We start from the raw sequence: 16,928 nt of genomic DNA on the forward strand, positions 1-16,928 counted from the left end.
AGGGTTAACAGCATCTAAGTGCAATGCATCCTGGGAGATGCAGGTGCTGGATGAGCTGCTGGGCCGCCCTCCAGATAATGTGAGTAAGAAATCAGTTTTGAATTTGTGAAAACCGGAATACCCCTTTAAATGTCCTGGGCCTCATTGCAAAGTCTGTACCAGGGCCCCCAAAGTCTGATGGCCCATTTCTAATAATTATTATTCTCTTAGTTGGGCCCCTTCAGCCACTATGTGACCTCGGCACCATCTATAGTCACTCTCCTGGTCACAGATATAGCGCCCCCATAAGGCCCTCGTTCACACGTGACACAGAGCAGGTGCAGATCTTTCCATTATAGCTCCACTCCTCAAACGCTGACTGTGTGAACTGGCCCTGACTGTAGCATCCAGCTTCAGTGGCCTCGTAATGGTGACATGGGTAAAGCTTCATGCTCCCATCGTATCCTAATCCACTGCTGCTTACAGCGACCTTCTCTTCGGCCCAAAAGATGTGATCCTTTAACAAGACGCCAGCCTTATGCCATGGTAAATATTATAATTATTATGTGTGGTAGTGATCGACCACGATCTTCAAAGGGCATCTGTCAGCAGTTTTGTACCTATGACACTGTCTGACCTGTTACATGTGCGCTTGGCAGCTGAAGACATCTGTGTTGGTCCCATGTTCCTATGTGCCCGCATTGCTGAGAAAAATGTTGTTTTAATATATGCAAATGAGTCTCTAGGAGCAACGGGGGCGTTGCCATTACACCTAGAGGCTCTGCTTCCTCTGCAACTGCTGCGCCTTCAGCACTTTGATTGACAGGGCCAGGCAGGCGTGATCACTTTTAGGCTCCATTCACACATCCGCAATCCGCATTTTGCGGAACGGAATTGCGGACCCAATTTATTTCTTTTCGGGCCACACGTTGTGCGGCCCGGATCCGGAAATACGGACCCGCACTTCCGGGTCCGCAATTCCGATCCCCCCAAAAAATAGAACATGTCCTATTCTTGTCCGCAATTCTATTAAGTGCCGGCGATGTGCGGTCCGCAGATCCGTGGATCCGCAAAACACACACTAACGTCTGAATGGAGCCTTAAACTGCCTGGTCCTGTTCATCAAAGCGCAGAGGACTCGGCAGTTCCAGAAAGAGCAGAGCCTCTAGGTGTAACGGTAACGCCCCCGTTGCTCCTAGAGGATCATTTGCATATATTAAAACATTATTTTTCTCAGCAATGCGGGCACATATGAACATGGGACCAACACAGATGTCTTCAGCTGCCAAGTGCACATGTAACAGGTCAGCCAGTGTCATAGGGACAAATCTGCTGACAGATGCCCTTTAAGGTGGCCATCAATGGAAAAAAAAGGCGGGCACCACAAAAAAAATCTGCTGACAGATGCCGCTTAAAATGAGAAATGCCTTGACGACCTCCAGTGATTGTTTGGAAATCCGATATTAATAAACCTAATGAGGGTACAGCCGCATGGGGTGGAATTTTGCATCGTTTACAGAGAGGAATTTCCACTGTGGATTATTTTACGGATTTCTGACTAATTTCATTCTATTCTTTGCAAAGGGTGAAGTCCGCAGGTCTGTTTACGCTGCAAGTTTGCGCCTGGACGAAATTTCTTAGATTCTCATCCACGTTGATGGTGCTGTAAAATGCTGCGAATCCACCATGCACAACTCCATGACTGCAATTCTGCAGCATATACAGTCATGTGAAAAAATTAGGACACCCTTTGAAAGCATGTGGTTTTTTGTAACATTTTTAATAAATGGTTATTTCATCTCCGTTTCAACAATACAGAGAGATTAAAGTAATCCAACTAAACAAAGAAAACTGAAGAAAAGTCTTTTCAAGATCTTCTGTAAATGTCATTCTACAAAAATGCCTATTCTAACTGAGGAAAAAGATAGGACACCCTCACATGTATTCCCTCTTAAATTGGCTCAGATCTCACACAGGTATATCACACCAGGTGCACATAATTAGTAGATCGTTACTCTGCATGTTGAATGAGGCTTGCCCTATTTAAACCTCAGACATTTAGTTTGGTGTGCTCCTGACTGTTGAAGTGAGAGTGAGCACCATGGTGAGAGCAAAAGAGCTGTCAGAGGACTTCAGAAAAAAGATTGTAGCAGCCTATGAGTCTGGGAAGGGATTTAAAAAGATTTTGAAATCAGCCATTCCACTGTCCAGAAGATAGTCTACAAGTGGAGGGCTTTCAAAACAACTGCCAACATGCCCAGGACTGGTCGCCCCAGCAAGTTCACCCCAAGAGCAGACTGCAAGATGCTAAAAGAGGTATCCAAAAACCCTAAAGTGTCATCTCGAGAACTACAGCAGGCTCTGGCTACTGTTGATGTAGAAGTACATGCCTCTACAATCAGAAAGAGACTGTACAAGTTTAACTTGCATGGGAGGTGTGCAAGGAGGAAACCTTTGCTTTCCAAGAGAAACATCGAGGCCAGACTGACATTTGCCAGCGATAAAGTTGACAAAGACCAGGACTTCTGGAATAATGTTCTTTGGACAGATGAGTCCAAAATTGAATTATTTGGACACAACAGCAGAGGACATGTTTGGCGTAAACCAAACACAGCATTCCAAGAAAAGAACCTCATACCAACTGTGAAGCATGGAGGTGGAAGTGTCATGGTTTGGGGCTGCTTTGCTGCAGCAGGACCTGGTCAGCTCACCATCATAGAATCCACGATGAATTCTACTGTGTATCAGAAGGTGCTTGAAGAACATGTGAGACCATCAGTTAGAAAATTAAAGCTGAAGCGGAACTGGACCATGCAACATGACAATGACCCAAAACATACTAGTAAATCAACCAAAGATTGGCTGAAAAAGAAGAAATGGAGAGTCCTGGAATGGCCAAGTCAAAGTCCAGATTTGAATCCCATTGAGATGCTGTGGGGTGACTTGAAAAGGGCTGTACGTGCAAGAAACCCCTCAAACATCTCACAGCTGAAAAAGTTCTGCATTGAGGAGTGGGGTAAAATTTCCTCAGACCGATGTCGAAGACTGGTAGATGGCTACAAGAACCGTCTCACTGCAGTTATTTCAGCCAAAGGAGGTAACACTCGCTATTAGGGGCAAGGGTGTCCTATCTTTTTCCTCAGTTAGAATAGGCATTTTTGTAGAATGACATTTACAGAAGATCTTGAAAAGACTTTTCTTCAGTTTTCTTTGTTTAGTCGGATTACTTTAATCTCTCTGTATTGTTGAAACGGAGATGAAATAACCATTTATTAAAAATGTTACAAAAAACCACATGCTTTCAAAGGGTGTCCTAATTTTTTCACAAGACTGTACGTCCCTCAGGGTTCATGCTCAGAAGTGTAAATATACCATGTGCGCTACCTTTGCGGAAGCGGACCCATTGACTCGAATGGGTCCACGATCCGCAAGATACGGCCAAAGGCAGAACATGTTCTATCTTTTTGCGGTGCGGAGGCACAGACCCGAAAGCCCATAGAAGAGCTTCGTAGTGCGTCCGATCTGTGACTCCGCAAAAGTTAGGTGAAATCCTATCTTCGGTCGTATGTTGCCAATCGTGGACCCATTCAATGGGTCCTCACCGCAATACGGAATGCACACGGCCGGTGCCCGTATATTGCGAACCGGCCGTTTATGGTCTGTAGTATGAGCACTGAGCCCTTACTCTCGTGGGCATGAGCCCTTAGGGGACATATCCTGAACCTACAAAAATGAAAAGCTTTGTAATATACTTTCTATCTAAATTTTTCTTTTGTGTCCCACAGTTGGTCTCCGTTACTAGGCATCAGTGATATTGGGTCCACATTGTAACCGCGTCATCCATATACTTTCCAACACTATAAAAGTTAGGACGGTAAGTATATAAATGCATTATTAGTTACATGTTTTTTACAATTTAAAATATTTTATTAGATTTATTTGAATATTCCAATCACAGACAATATCTTATTTCCATAATTGAATTTTTATTGTTTTTTAAAGGGGTTTTCTGAGAGAGATATTATTTTTTTAAATGGTCAGAATGAGTTAAAAAAAATAGTACCGGTATTTATTTGCTCACTGATCCCCTGCTGCTGCCTCAGTCCCTCCTTTCCACTTCCTGGCCTCATCTTAAGGGCTCATACACACGAGCGTATGTATTTTGCGGTTCGCAAAAAACGGATCCGCAAAAAATACGGATGACATCCATGTGCATTCCGTATTCTGCGGAACGGAACAGCTGGCCCCTAATAGAACAGTACTATCTTTGTCCGTAATGCGGACAATAATAGGACATGTTCTATTATTTTGCGGTACAGAAATACGGACATACAGAAACGGAATACACACTTAGTAACTTCAGTTTTTTTTTCTTGCGGACCCATTGAAATGAATGGTTCCACATACGGTCTGCAAAAAAAATGGAACGGTCCCGGAAAGAAAATACATTCGTGTGCATGAGCCCTATAGGGGTTGTCTTGCCGTATATATTGATGACCTTAGGATAGGTCACCAATATCTGACATGCGGGGGTCCGACACCCAGGACCCCTGCTGATCAGCTATTTGAAGAGGAGGCGACGCTCCATGTAGCGCCACTTCCTGTTCATTACACTGCACTTCATCTCGGAAGTGCAGTGTAATATAAGTACTCACTCCTTTAGAGTGAATGGAGCCAGTACTTGTGCCGCTCCACAGGAGACAACGCATATTGTAAAGACCAGTAGGAGGCGCTCACATGGAGCGCTGCCTGCTCGTTAAACAGCTGATCGGAGGGGGTGCTAGGTGTCAGACCCCCGTCGATCTGATATTGATGAGCTATCATGACGATACGTCATCAACTCCTTTAAGGCCTCATGCACACGACTGCATTTCTGGCCCACATCCGATCCTCATTTTTTTGTGGTTCGGACATGGACCAATTAGTTTTTATGGGGCCGCAAAAAATGCAGACAGCACTCAGATGTCATCCGTGTGTTGTCTGCAGCCATGCGGCTGTTCTGCAAATTATAGAACATGTCCTATTCTTGGCCGTTTTGCAGACAAGAATAGGCGTTTCTATAATAGGGACCGATGAAAGTGCGTGATGCACACAGCTGGTATCCGTATTTTTTGCTGATCTGCTGTTTGCGGACCGCAAAATACATACGGTCGTGTGCACGAGGCTTTAGACATAGGAAATAGCTGAAATTGATCGCCCTCCCAATCATTGGCTGAGGCGGACTATGATTGTAGACCAGGGGTGGGGAACCGGCCTACGGGACCATTTCATGTGGCCCCCTGCCAGAAAATGCTAATGACCGCTTCCATTATGGGAAGGCACAGGAAGGTGAGAACAGCTCTGCACTGGCTGTACTCACCTTCCCTGGTCTTCTTCTGGCCCCACGCTGTGTGCTGACACTTAGTGTCAGGACGTAGTGCACGTAGATGCGCACTATGACCTGACGCTGTGCGCTGTCAGGTCACAGTACAGCACGGCAGGAAGAAGACCAAGGAGGGTAAGTGAATCTGCCAAGTGGCAGTGCCGTCTGGAGCTGGAGAGTTACGTTTATTTTTAAATTTATTTTAAATGTCTGATCTGAGGTCTGATTGGGGCTGATCTGAGGGTGGGTAGAGTCTAATCTGAGGCTGAGGTGGGGCTTATCTGAGGCTGGGGGGTCTGATGGGGTCTGATCTGAGGCTGGGTGTCTGATATGAGGCTGGGGGGGCTTAGCTGAGGCTGGGGGGGTCTGATGGGGTCTGATCTGAGGCTGGGGGTCTGATCTGAGGCTGGGGGGCTGATCTGAGGCTAGGGAGGGTCTGATGGGGGTCTGATCTGAGGTTGGAAGGTCTGATGGGGGTCTGATCTGTGGTTGGGGGGTCTGATGGGGTCTGATCTGAGGGTGGGGGTCTGATATGAGGCTGGGGGGGCTTAGCTGAGGCTGGGGGTCTGATGGGGTCTGATCTGAGGCTGGGGGTCTGATCTGAGGCTAGGGAGGGTCTGATGGGGGTCTGATCGTAGGTTGGGAGGTCTGATGGGGGTCTGATCTGTGGTTGGGGGGTCTGATCTGAGGCTGGGGGTCTGATCTACGGCTGGGGAGGGTCTAATGTGAGGCTGATGCAGGCTGGGGGTCTGATAGGAGGCTGATGGAGGTGGGGGGCAGATCTGAGGCTGAGAAAGGGACAAAGGCAGGGACAGTTGCGAAGAAAGAGGCAGGGACAGTGGCAGGGAGAGTGAAAGCTGGTTGAACCCTTCTCTGGACGCCTCTGGGATGAGCTTGGCTGCCATTAATGCCAAATAAAGAACTAAATATATAACATTCTCAACTTAAAAATTAGACTGCTATATGTGGTCAAAATGGCGCCTGTACTATTTGTAATATATATAGTGCAAGCGCCAATTTGTGCTGCAAAAATACAGCGCTCTAGATTTTTTTAATGGAAGCACAATTTCTGTAACTTACCCCTAAGTCAGTTATATGTTTGAGCAAATACAGCAGTCACATTTTTAAGCTGAGAATTTTGTATGGCCCCCGAACGATGTTACAAATATCCAAATGGCCCTCGGCAGCAAAAAGGTTCCCCACCGCTGTTGTAGACGATGATTAGCCGAACACAGCCCTTGCAGCGTTTCCTGTGTGTCCAGCCAGTACCAGGAAGCTGAGTGCAGCGGGTGCCAGAGCAGCGGTGGGAACTGCACCAATGGGAATCGGTGAGTAGTGATTATTTTATATTTTTAACCTTTTCTGGCCCTTTTAAAAAATCTCCATTGTCGAGATTGAGAGAGTGTAGAATGGGTCGAGGTGCTTTAGGAATCCAGTGGCCTAGAAATGAATGAGTGATGATGTATAGATGCTTCCCACTGACACCAATAGGCGGCAGAATTTATAGATCAAATTAGGGAGATTGTAATCTCAAAAACAAGATGTGTGCAAAATCATTAAAACAATTTTCTCTGTCTAAGAGACCTTAAATGTTTTTTGTCCAGGTTTCCAGGAGTGCTGCATCTCCTACAGTGTCTAACAGTCACAACAAGGTACATTTGATAGCGACTGTGCCTGGTATTGCCGCTCTATCCCATTCACTTCCTTTGAGGGAGCTAATCAGTGGGGGTGATAACCTGTCTAAAAGGGGTTTAGCTCTGAACCTGGACATACCCACCTTTTCACCCAGGCCGGCCCCCCAATATGAAATGCTCCGATGCTCTCCGTTGCCCTGCGCTGAATCGCCCAGGGCAAAGGCTTTTTTAGGAGATCCGGGCTCTCCATAGGAACTGCTAGGCGGAGGCTTCTGCCCAGCAGTGAGCCTGGTGACGTCACTGGCACTAATGGACGGGAACTAGCACTTCCCTAGCCTGTAAAACGGCTAGGGCAGCTTTAAAGCCCACTCATCAGAGCCGGTGACGTCACTGAATACCCTGCTGGGCGTCACCATCAGTCAGCACAATGAAGAGGCTGTGTGTTACATACCTCTCCTTTTAGATCCTTTGCGTCACGTTCACAGGGACAACTAGTTAAGTCTGGGTTCACATCACGTTTCTGTCTTACGTTTAACGTATATAAAAATATAAAAAGCACATATGTTAAACGGCTGCCATACAATGGCGTGCGTCACCATAGAATTTCATTGTAAAAAAAAAAAACTTTTTTTTTTTTGCTGGACTCTGAAGGATGAAAAAGCATAGTGTAAAATGCCCTTGCAACCTTTTTTCCTCCAATACATATTTTAAACATAGGGCAAAAACAGGATGTGGACCCAGCCTTAGTCTAAACTTCCTCGCAGCGGTCCCTGTTGAACAATGGGAGGATCCAATCCGTAAGACTTGGTACCTCACTTTAGTCAGAGTCTGACTGATTGCAGAGCCAAGGTTTTACTGGATGCTTACAATCGTACTGATCAAGTAGCACAGTAAGGGAATTGCCAGCAAGAAATTATGCAGGGTTACTTTCACACTAACGTTTTTTCTTTTCCGGTATTGAGATCAGTCATAGGGTCTCAATACCGGAGAAAAACGCTTCCGTTTTGTCCCCATTCAATGTAACTGAACAGAACGGAGTGCTCCAAAATGCATTCCGTTCCGTTTGGTTGCGTTCCCATACTGGAGAGAGCAAACCTCAGCAAGCTGTGGTTTTCTTACCGCCATGCGATGCGGAGCAAGACAGCCCCGGCATGACCCACAATGCAAGTCAATGGGGACGGATCCGTTTTCTCTGACACAATAGAAAACGGATCCGTCCCCCACTGACTTTTAATGGAGATCATGACGGATCCGTCTTGTGTATGTTAAAGATAATACAACCGGATCTGTTCATGCAGCCGGTTGTATTATCAGTAACGGAAGCGTTTTTGCCTGATCCGGCCGTTTTTGCTGATCCCTGCCGGATCAGGCAAAAGCGCAAGTGTGAAAGTAGCCTTAGTCCTCCAGTTGATCTCCTCCTGTCTGAATGCTTTCCAGCAGGCACCTGCTGAGCCTCCAGAAGTGTGCACACCTGCCACAGTAGGAGCTTCAGTTAATGGTGCATTTACACAGTCCGAGAATCTGCAGATTATCGGGAATGACCGTTCATCGTTCCCGACAGTCTGTCTGGCCATGTAAATGTGCCGCCGATCACCAAATGAACAGGGAAACGCTCGTTCATCCTGTCGTTCATCCTCGGTGATCCTGTCGTTCATACAGGCACCACTGATCATGGCTTCTGGGCAGCAGATCGTGTGGTCTAAACAGCAATCTGCTGTTCAGAAACCGTGACGAAGGATCGCTATTGCATACAATGAAGGAGATCGCTGCATGTAAATACAGCTTTCTCCTTCACTGAACGAAGAGCTGACTGTCTGGAAGAAACGCTTGCTTCCGTATAAATCCAGCTTAAGTCTACAAGCCCAATTGCACATCTTCCTGCTCTCCTGAGATACAGCAGAGAGTCGGGGAACTGCCGCTAATTTTTGAGTCATTATTTTATTGACTTTGAACTCCATGCTGTGTAATTCCCACCTGAATGGGTTAAGATTTTGTATATTATTTCTTTGCTCTCCGAAGGACCCCTGGCCTTGGTGTCACCTCCCTGGGGAGGTAATTACCCTACCGTCTCCTCGCTACAGCTTTTCAAGATGTCGTTCTTTTTTAGGGTGTTCAAGGAACCTGGGAGCATGTCTACAGCCACTTCTATGATGTTCCAACCTCAAGACAGGGCTATGCCTTTGTTTGGTAATATACCATCAAAATCTGTGCCCTGGCTTCAGATTTATCCTGGGACAATAAACTCTGGTAGCTGCCTTCTGGGAGAGGCTGACCGGCCATATCAAAGATCAACTCCCCTTTTTTCTGGACGACATTATTACTCTGGATATCCTCATCAGCCAGATGGCTCAGGGGAAGGAGCACTCCAGGCTCTTCCCATGTCTGGACCAGTCTTCAACAATCACCCAGTGCCTTATGTTTTTGATGAACCTGTGCAAGTACCGTAGACTAAACTACTCTGTGTTTAAAGGAAAGGTCCAGGAGCCTGTCTCAAGGTTTGTGTCTTTACTGTGGGCAGAAGAGTCCTCTGTGCCTGAAATATCCCATCCAACCTTCTGGACCATGAAACTTCTTGGCATGAAGTGGTTATCCAAGATAACTGAACATCTCTAACAAGCCCTAAAATGACCTAATGGGGTATTCTGGTTGTGACAAGTTATCTCCTATCAACAGGATAATAAATAACTTTTAGATCACTGGAGGACCTCTGGAACACCAACCAATCACAAGAACGTGGACTCCATACCCCTTGGCTTTATATTTTTATAGCTTTTCTGAGATTTTTTATTATCTTGGCCAACCCCTTTCAGCTTGGCATAGAGAGATCACCTTAGGTCTGACTGACTCTGTGAGTTTGCTTATGGATTCTCCTTCCCCGCTTAAGCCTTCATTGACTTCACAACTGCAGAGACCTGCTTGGACTATGATTTGGCAGATTCCTTTGTTCATTTTGTATTACATTTCTGAATGGCTCTTCTATTTAAAGGGAACCTGTCGCCATGAAAATGCAGCGCAGTATGCAAGCAGCAGGTTATAGAGCAGGAGGAGCTGAGCAGACCAATATATCGTTTTATGCAAAAAGATTCAAGAAGCACCCCTGGATCTTTTCTTTGCCTGTATAGTGCAGAATAGGCCATTATTATACAATAAGATAGACGCTCTTGTGTATTTTGTGTGCCACTTCAGACATCTTGATTTCTCTCGGACATGGTTTTACTAATGAATCCTAGTCTCATCACACCGAACTGCTCTGTACAATGGCAGCCATGACAGATCAGTGACACAGAGCCCTCACACTGCCGGGTCTCCATGTTTTCCTTTATGATCTTTTTTCTTCCTGTCATCTTTTTCTCCCCTGTCTGCTCTTACATGGTTGTGGCCACTCCATTCATTTCTATGGGAATTCCAGAGATAGGTGAGCGCTGTACTCGGCTATCTCCGGGACTCCCATAGATATTAATGGAGCTGCCACGTGCAGTCTGCCGCTCCGTTCATCTCATGGGGCTGCAGGGGGTACGGAACATCCGTTCTCATGATCGGTTGTGGTCCCAGCGGTAGGATCCCCACCAGGGGCGGATTGGGAACTAAAAGTGGCCCCATGTTGTAGGTAGGTCCAAACTGACAGAAGGCAGGGCAACATAATTAGGCAGGGCCAGCAATCCCATAGTACAAAGCAATATACTGCCCTAGCTGAACCAAATACCACAGTGCTGCGCAGGACATAGATACAGTTGAATTCAGGAGGGCACCTGTGGCTGCTGGCCAGGTGCGGAGGAGAGAATCGGATCATTATGTACCTGACTGGCGGCCCTCCTAGGCATCGGCCCACTGGGAAATTTCCCTGTAGAGTCTATGGCCAATCCGCCCCTGATCCCCACCAATCTAATAGCTAGGGGATAACTTCAAACAACCAGAATACACATTTAAGCTTAGAGAAATGCTGCTTTGAGTAGTCAGGACTTCGCTTACTTGGACACTCCACCTCTAGGCAAAATTTGAAGATAGATCCAGACAGTAATCTTCCATCTTTCATTGGCCCCGACCTACTAATCTGAAAGTGCTGCAATGCTCTCTCTTAATTTCTCTTCTGTTCTTACACGTAAAGGGGCTTATTGTCGTTCTTAGTTTGAAGTTGCAATTTGTGGCTTCCACCGCAACAGAGGACACTAGACCATTTGCGTCACCATGTGAGATCTTATATAATCCTGTCATGCTCGTGCATATTTTTATTACAAATTCACGATGTAGTAATCCCTTCCTCATCATGAAGTTTTATGACATTTGTTAGAGAGAAAATGTAATTTACTCATTTTTGTAAGTAGCATAGCATTCTTTCTGAATTAAATTTAGATCTTTTTGTTCCAATTGTATTATAAAATAGGCAAATTACAATATCCATATTTCCTAGTTTTGGCCCAACTACATTTTGTATGAATGGGCATTCTGCCTGACTGGCACCCTTACTTGATCTGCTATCTCTTCAGCTGTTGCAGAGAAGAATACAATTCTGCACACAGTTTCAGTAAGAGGTCCTTGGTCTCTTTAAAGGGGCATCTGTCAGCAGTTTTGTACCTATGACACTGGCTGACCTGTTACATGTGCGCTTGGCAGCTGAAGGCATCTGTGTTGGTCCCATGTGCATATGTACAAAATCACAGAAAATAATGCACTAATACAATAGATGCAAACATTATATATGGACTAAGCCCTCACTCTGATATGATAAAATCTGAGACTCTGATCCAACATATTTGGTTTAAAACACATCTGTGCCCGCCTACCGGCGCCAAGGTGGTCTCAGTCTGGCAGGTTCTACGATAAACCTACCTATGCCGTTGGGCATCTATATCATCACGTCTGATATGGCAGGTAACAGACATGCGGCGCAGAGGGGAGGAAAGGAGAGTGCCCTTTCACTAGGAGTGGTGACCCCTAACTCACTTAGCACTGGCACCTGGCTGCCCTGACGTCCCTAGACGGGCTACTAACCCGTACGCCGCTGACATGCCTCGTCCCTGGCTTACCCTGAAATAAGCCCTAGGTAGTGAATAGGGCGGTGGGAGCACTAGTCCTCACCACTGACACCTAGGGGAACAACAGGAAAAGGACAAAGAACACAAACACAATCCCAGAAGGGAGACAACAAACAGGAGTGAACCGTAGATCCAAAAGCTCCATAGCAACTCCAACTCCACAAGAGGTCAGAATAGAAGATCTAGAAAGAAGGTCTATATCTGGCAACAAGGGAAGCAGAAAGGGAGAATATATAGTGGCTGACAGAGAGCAGCTGAAAGGAAAGCTCCAGGTTCCTAAACGGGACAAAAAGGATTGCAAACCTAAGCAGGAAAACCTGGACCAGAATCCATTCTCCCCACTAGGTCATAGAGCGATCTCTTGAAACCGAGCGAGTAGCCACTCGCTGCGACCTTCTGACCCCAGGCACAACAGGGTCAGCGATAGGTTGTGACACCCTCGTGACATATCCAGGAGAGCAGACCCTGCACATATAGTGTGCTGCTCCTAGTTACCTTTGTGTGCACCACGCAACCAATGAGAGGAGTAGCACGCACAGCTATATGTACCACCTAATCAAGGTCGCCTGGGGACAGGCGGGGCAAAAGTGCACAAGAATGCTACTCCCAAGATAGAAGCACATTCACACCTGAAATTTTTCTTTTTGCAGACCCATAGAACGAGTCTGTGGGCTATCTGTAAAAAATGCAGATTGGACACTTATGCAAAATATGATGGTGTGCATGAAGTCATCATGCACACAACTGTATGTATTTTGCATTCCACACAACGCAGGCTCCACAAAATACAAGTGACATCCGTTTATTTTTGCAGACACATTGGGTCCGTGGATTGCATTTTGCGGCCAAGAACATGACATGTTTTATCTGTTGTGAAACAAAAAGATGTCCTATTCTTGGCTGCAAAATGCAGACCGCAGACCTAATGTGTCCACAAAAAACATATGCAACACGGACGTCATCCATATTTTGCGGGTCCACATTTTGCGGAATGCAAAATTAGTCGTGGCCAAAAGTTTTGAGAATTACATAAATATTAGAAATTGGAAAAGTTGCTGCTTAAGTTTTTATAATAACAATTTGCATATACTCCATAATGTTATGAAGAGTGATCAGATGAATTGCATAGTCCTTCTTTGCCATGAAGATTAACTTAATCCCAAAAAAACCTTTCCACTGCATTTCATTGCTGTCATTAAAGGACCTGCTGAGATCATTTCAGTAATCGTCTTGTTAACTCAGGTGAGAATGTTGACGAGCACAAGGCTGGAGATCATTATGTCAGGCTGATTGCGTTAAAATGGCAGACTTGACATGTTAAAAGGAGGGTGATGCTTGAAATCATTGTTCTTCCATTGTTAACCATGGTGACCTGCAAAGAAACTCGTGCAGCCATCATTGCGTTGCATAAAAATGGCTTCACAGGCAAGGATATTGTGGCTACTAAGATTGCACCTCAATCAACAATTTATAGGATCATCAAGAACTTCAAGGAAAGAGGTTCAATTCTTGTTAAGAAGGCTTCAGGGCGTCCAAGAAAGTCCAGCAAGCGCCAGGATCATCTGCTAAAGAGGATTCAGCTGCGGGATCGGAGTGCCACCAGTGCAGAGCTTGCTCAGGAATGGCAGCAGGCAGGTGTGAGCGCATCTGCACGCACAGTGAGGCGAAGACTTTTGGAAGATGGCCTGGTGTCAAGAAGGGCAGCAAAGAAGCCACTTCTCTCCAAAAAAAACATCAGGGACAGATTGATCTTCTGCAGAAAGTATGGTGAAATGGACTGCTGAGGACTGGGGCAAAGTCATATTCTCCGATGAAGCCTCTTTCCGATTGTTTGGGGCATCTGGAAAAAGGCTTGTCCGGAGAAGAAAAGGTGAGCGCTACCATCAGTCCTGTGTCATGCCAACAGTAAAGCATCCTGAGACCATTCATGTGTGGGGTTGCTTCTCATCCAAGGGAGTGGGCTCACTCACAATTTTGCCCAAAAACACAGCCATGAATAAAGAATGGCACCAAAACACCCTCCAACAGCAACTTCTTCCAACAATCCAACAACAGTTTGGTGAAGAACAATGCATTTTCCAGCACGATGGAGCACCGTGCCATAAGGAAAAAGTGATAACTAAGTGGCTCGGGGACCAAAACGTTGACATTTTGGGTCCATGGCCTGGAAACTCCCCGGATCTTAATCCAATTGAGAACTTGTGGTCAATCCTCAAGAGGCGGGTGGACAAACAAAAACCCACTAATTCTGACAAACTCCAAGAAGTGATTATGAAAGAATGGGTTGCTATCAGTCAGGAATTGGCCCAGAAGATGATTGAGAGCATGCCCAGTCGGATTGCAGAGGTCCTGAAAAAGAAGGGCCAACACTGCAAATACTGACTCTTTGCATAAATGTCATGTAATTGTCGATAAAAGCCTTTGAAACGTATGAAGTGCGTGTAATTATATTTCACTACATCACAGAAATAACTGAAACAAAGATCTAAAAGCAGTTTAGCAGCAAACTTTGTGAAAACTAATATTTGTTTCATTCTCAAAACTTTTGGCCACGACTGTACATAAGGTCCTGTGCATAAGGACTGACAGAGGTAGAGTGACAGAAGCCGCATCCCCCTCCTCCCTGCCTTCTGATTACTGTGGGTAGATTTTTGGGGACTGAGGACATTTTGGAATAGTTACATACAAGCCACTAGAAGGAGAAGAAGATGTAACTTACAAAAGTTTAATGTACTCACATTCACTATTGACTTATAAAGCAAATTAAGAATTGGTGCACTTTAAAGGAAATGTGTCACCAAAAATGTCATCTGCCCGTTAAAACAAGATAGCTGCACATATCCTTTTTTTCGAATCTGTTTTTTTCTGATTGCAGATTTATTTGTTTCCTGAACATGATTATGGGGGGCGGCCATCTTGCCTAAGCTGTTCTAAACCGCATTTAGAAAGCATTAAAAAAAATTGCTTTACGGCAGCCTCATGGTCCATGGACACAATGGTCAGGAGCAGACCTCATTGACTTCTATGGTAGAGTTTTCTAGGCATGCTCTGTGACCTGTGCAGAGGTTGTTGTACAAGGAAAGAATAGATAAGATGTGACAATCACCTACTGTGAATGGCGGATCTATGTCTTATTTTACAGAGGTGATATCATTACAGGCAGGACTAGAAGGACAGCTAAGCAGATAACTGCAGGAAAGTGATCTGTACAGACCAAGAAGTGGCGCCTATTAGGCTTTTATGGTTTTTGTTTAAATATAGATATTGACATGGGAAATTTAAAATAATAAAAAATCTTTAAAAATAAGTTAGACATAAAAACGTGATGTAAACAATAGGTCATTTTCTGATTCCCTTTAAGCTCCCCCGGTAGATAGTTCTCATGTCAGCAGCTTTTACTAAATGCTAAAAATCTGGTGTATTTAGGAAAAGAGGGGGAATGGTTAGTTTGGAGATGTTTCCCCCGTTACAGATAGATATCTCCATTCTGATGTGAGGTCTGATTTCTGTCTATACGGAACTTTGGTTTCCTCCAGTAACGTAAAATACAGCGTACTAACTGGTTAAAGGAAATAGACAGCCAGAGGACATTTGCATTACTATACAATTGTCTTGCTCACAGCATGCACGACATGATTCTGCCCACTTTGAAGGAGCTCATCATAGCGGCAGGCAGGCAGCACGCTGAGATTGGAAGACTGACGGGAAGTTACTAGGACGGTATGTTCATACGGCCCTTTTTTCTGCACAGATTTCAGACTGTGTTCTGTGCCGAAATCCGTACACAATCCACATCCCCTTGTCACACCGTAGTTTATGTCTCCGCACATAGATAGGCCCCACTGAATGGGTTTTTTGCCAATGTGTTTTTTTACCATGTGAGCAGGCCCTAAAACATTTTATCTTTCATATCTTTGAACAGGTATATGTATGAGAGAGATGAAAGATACTGGCTGAGATTTACTAATGTGTCTGCTCCCCAGCCTCTTGCTTGGCCCTCCCTGTAAGCCCCTTGTGTCATCCAGTGTGCACGGTGATGACCATTGTGAGCTGCTGCATCGCTCCATGCAAGGGCGTCTGCGCCGGCGGGATCTCGGCCAGTACACTAGATGACGCAAGGGGCTTACAGGGCAGGCCAAGCAAGAGGCTGGGGAGGAGTTATCTAAGAAGAAGGCAGAGCGGCCTGGGCACTTACAGCCCAAACGCCGCCCCTGGGCACTTGCGAGCCCTTATTTGCTGCTGGTGAAAGTCAGAACAAAAGACCAAAAGGTACCATTTGAATCATGTATATTTATGCTCCAGCACTATGTAAGTAGTGTATAAGGTCCAATTGTTGTGACAGACTCCCTTTAACCGCCTCCCGTCCGCCCATAGACTAAAAACGTCCGGGAGGTGGTTCTATATTTCTGAATGGACGTTCCTGAACGTCCATTCATAAACTGCAGTTGCACGCTAATCGTGCAGCTGCAGATCGGGTTGCCCGCTGTCAGTGACAGCAGGGCAACCCTTAGAGAAGGCAGGGACAGTTCCCAGGTGTCCCTGCCTTCTGGATCGCTATGCGCTTCCTGTTCCGGCCCGGCGGTCATGTGATCACCGGGGCCGGAGCTGTGAGGTCTTTCAGAGACCTCGATCAGCCCTGCACTGAGGCTGTACAGCGCTGTATTGCGCTGTACAGCCCAAAAGCCATTTTTGTCACCTTACACAGTGTCGGACTGGGGTATCTAGGGACCACCAGTAAAATTTATTTTGGGGGCCCACCGTACGGATACATTCAAATATAATAAATAATCTAACAAGTTTTTTATATGAACATAAGCTGGTTGAGGTGTTGTACATTGAATATATGTATGTAGTGTACTAAATCTAATGTGTTATGTGCCACTTGTGCAGGGGGTGGGAGAATAGGGGCCCACCTTGCTC

The sequence above is a fragment of the Bufo bufo genome, chromosome 10 (assembly GCF_905171765.1).
Source record: "Bufo bufo chromosome 10, aBufBuf1.1, whole genome shotgun sequence".
Lineage (NCBI taxonomy): Eukaryota > Metazoa > Chordata > Amphibia > Anura > Bufonidae > Bufo > Bufo bufo.